This window comes from Talpa europaea (genome assembly GCF_964194135.1).
Source record: "Talpa europaea genome assembly, chromosome: 8".
Classification (NCBI taxonomy): Eukaryota; Metazoa; Chordata; class Mammalia; order Eulipotyphla; family Talpidae; genus Talpa; species Talpa europaea.
Genome location: NC_140075.1, coordinates 2,479,150 through 2,482,131, shown reverse-complemented (window position 1 = coordinate 2,482,131; position 2,982 = coordinate 2,479,150). Strand labels below are relative to the sequence as shown.

At 39.2% G+C, this 2,982-nt stretch overlaps 1 pseudogene across 1 annotated transcript; it reads right to left on the bottom strand.

Annotated features, from left to right (window-relative positions):
* Positions 1–610: 610 nt before the first annotated feature.
* Positions 611–1,595, bottom strand: LOC311176147 (olfactory receptor 2T27-like; annotated as a pseudogene). The gene has a single exon. The product of its transcript is annotated as an olfactory receptor 2T27-like (transcript).
* Between the last annotated feature and the right edge of the window lie 1,387 nt (positions 1,596–2,982).

Here is a 2,982-nt window from a genome sequence, read left to right as displayed (position 1 = left end):
GTTTAAATGCCCAGCTCAAAGCAGTCAGAGAACCAGAGGGCTGATTTTTTTTTTAAATCCATCTTATACTTGTAGCAAAGATTTCTAAACCAAAATAATAACTATTTGGTCTTGAAAGTGAATGTAAGTATAAAATGAATTTGCTCCATTACTAACTCTCACGAACAATTAGAAGACTGACTGGAAATAGAAATCAGAATTGAAATGTCTACTTAGATGATATAATCCAAATGTCTGGACCAGTAAAAAACCCTTGACCTTTCCTTGCGAGCAAAGAAACAATTACAATTACATCGGGAGATTTTGAATACAAAGAAATGATTTAAGGTGTCAAGATCCTCCTTTAAATAGCTTTGCATTTACCAAAAAAGGGACAAATATAATTATGTTGGGATACAAACTCTATTTCATATGCTACCTGAATAACCAAGTTCCTTAGTTATGTCATCAATGACTATCAGGGCATACATGATTGAAGGTACAAAGAATGACCATATGATACTTATGATTAGGTGGAAGAGTATATGTTTCACTGTGTTCTCTATTTCTCAAAATATGATTTCTATAGTTAAATGTAGACAAATGTGTCCTTATTAATATATGCTGTATTCCATTTTAGAGTAAATTTTGTCCATTGCAGATTTGCATTGCAAGCAAGCACTTCACATTCCTCACACTCTGAAAACTTTCCTAAACACTCTAGTGACGTCCTTGTTCCGCAGGCTGTAGATGAGGGGGTTGAGCATGGGTGAAATGATGGTGTAGATCACAGAGGCCACTTCTTCCTGCTCAGGGGAGTGGTAGGACTTTGGCAGAAGGTACGTGAAGATGGCAGACCCATAGAAGAGCAACACCACAATCATGTGAGAGGAGCAAGTAGCCAAGGTTTTCCTGAGAGCCTGGCCTGATCCCATGCCCAGAACAGTGACAAGTATCTTTCCATAGGAGCACAGAATAGCTTAGACGGGAGGGATGAAAAAAATCACAGCGCACACAAAAACAATCTTTTCATATCGGGAAGTGTCAGCACAGGCCACTTTCAGAAGCGCTGGGATCTCACAGAAGAAATGATGGATTTCCCTGGAGGCGCAGTAAGGGAGTGTCAGAGTATAGACCACATGGAACAAGGAATTGATCAGAGCACCCAACCAGGCCACAAGTATTAGGAGCACACAGACCTTGGGGTGCATGAGGATGGGGAAGCGTAGAGGGTGGCAGATGGCCACGTAGCAGTCATAAGCCATGACCGCCAGCAGCAGGAACTCTGAGCCAGCAAGGAGATAGAAGAGGAACATCTGGAAGCTACACCCAATGAAGGAGATGCGGTGGTCCCCAGACAGAAAGATCAGGGCCATTTTAGGGACAAACGTGGAGATATAGAGGAGAGCCATGATGGACAGCTGGCTGAGCAGAAAGTACATGGGGGTGTGGAGAAGAGGGTCGGCTCAGATGAGGATGATTATTATTGTGTTGCCCAACAGGGCCACCAGGAAATCAAGCAGGGTGAGTGTGAAGAGGACCCAGGGCACCGGGGTGCTGTGGAACACATCCAGGAGAACAAAATCACTGCCTGAGGTCTGATTGCTCATGCTCATGTTCCAATATGTAACTTTGGAGATTTTCAAAAGCATAATGTTCATATCTATAAAAAATTTTACAAAATAATGTCATAAGCACTTTTTTTTTTTGCAGGTGTGAAAGTATATATTTTTTTTAATTAATAAATTTTATTTTTATATTCCCCATACAATTGCAATCCCTCCATTCAAGCACTTTTTAACCACTCAAGCCCATGTACCTTGGTACCTCTCATTTTTTAATTTTAGTAAATAAATATATTTTCAATCCCCAAGACTTCACTAACGAATATAAAAGACCACCAAGAAAACTTATCCCATTAGTGTAAGGCCATATTATTGTTTATGTTAAATATATATTTATTTTTTTTATTATAAATTGGAATTCTAGAAATTGAAATTCTCAGGTAGTAATACTCAACTTCCACTTTATATAATAGTCTGTAAAACTAGACATGTATTCATAAGTTAACAGTTCAATTTTATCTGCATCAGTATTTTCTAACAACTTTATCAATAAATTTTATAGAACAAGAGTGGATAATCTGGAGAAAATAATTCAGAGTCAAAAAAAAAAACCCGTCATACCTATAATCAGTAACCTTTTCTAGAATTACTTCTTGAAATCTCACATTGGCAAAAATAAAAAAATAGGTTTTCAAGAAGCTATTATAAAAACACACAATTAAGTAAGTGCTATCCCTTAAAGCTTCATGTTTCTCTTTTAATAGACCCAGTGAAATAAGCCCACTCATGGCAGGAGAACTGTGGCATCTAGTTGCTGTGCAGCTCCTCTTGCCCATGGCCACATGCCGACTCCGAACAGGACGAGGCATAGAACCCTGGCTGGCAGAGCAGACTGCACACTGGACATGAACTTCTGCCGGGGAATAAAGAGGAGTCACTGCCCTCAGGAGGGGGCGCAGCAGCAGCCTCGGGGCTAGAAAATCCCCGAGGATTTTCTTTCTTTTCTTTTTTTCCTTTTCTATCCTTCTTGGTATGGGTCCAAAGAGCACTTAAAGTAACTTCTGAAGTGACAGGACAGTAGGAAGCACACTTTCATGGCATTATTTTGAGAATGAGTGTGAAATGCTGGTATGTTTTCATTACCTCTCAAGTTACACTTTCTCTTTGAGGGGATGCATAATGAAACTTTAATTGTCAGTAGTAATGAGACTTAATTTATACAACATACCTTAAATATATTAGAACATGTTAGTTGTTTTATTGAAGAAAATAGTAAAAGTAGCTAATGCAGGTGTAGAAAATTCTGTTCAAGAACGTTGGAAGCACCTTGTAACGTGCCACAACAGTGAATTCACAACATTCTAAGACAGTGACAGGAAAATCTGTGGTCCTTACCTCAGTACTCAGCACCTGGAGAGACATGAAATGGAGACCACAG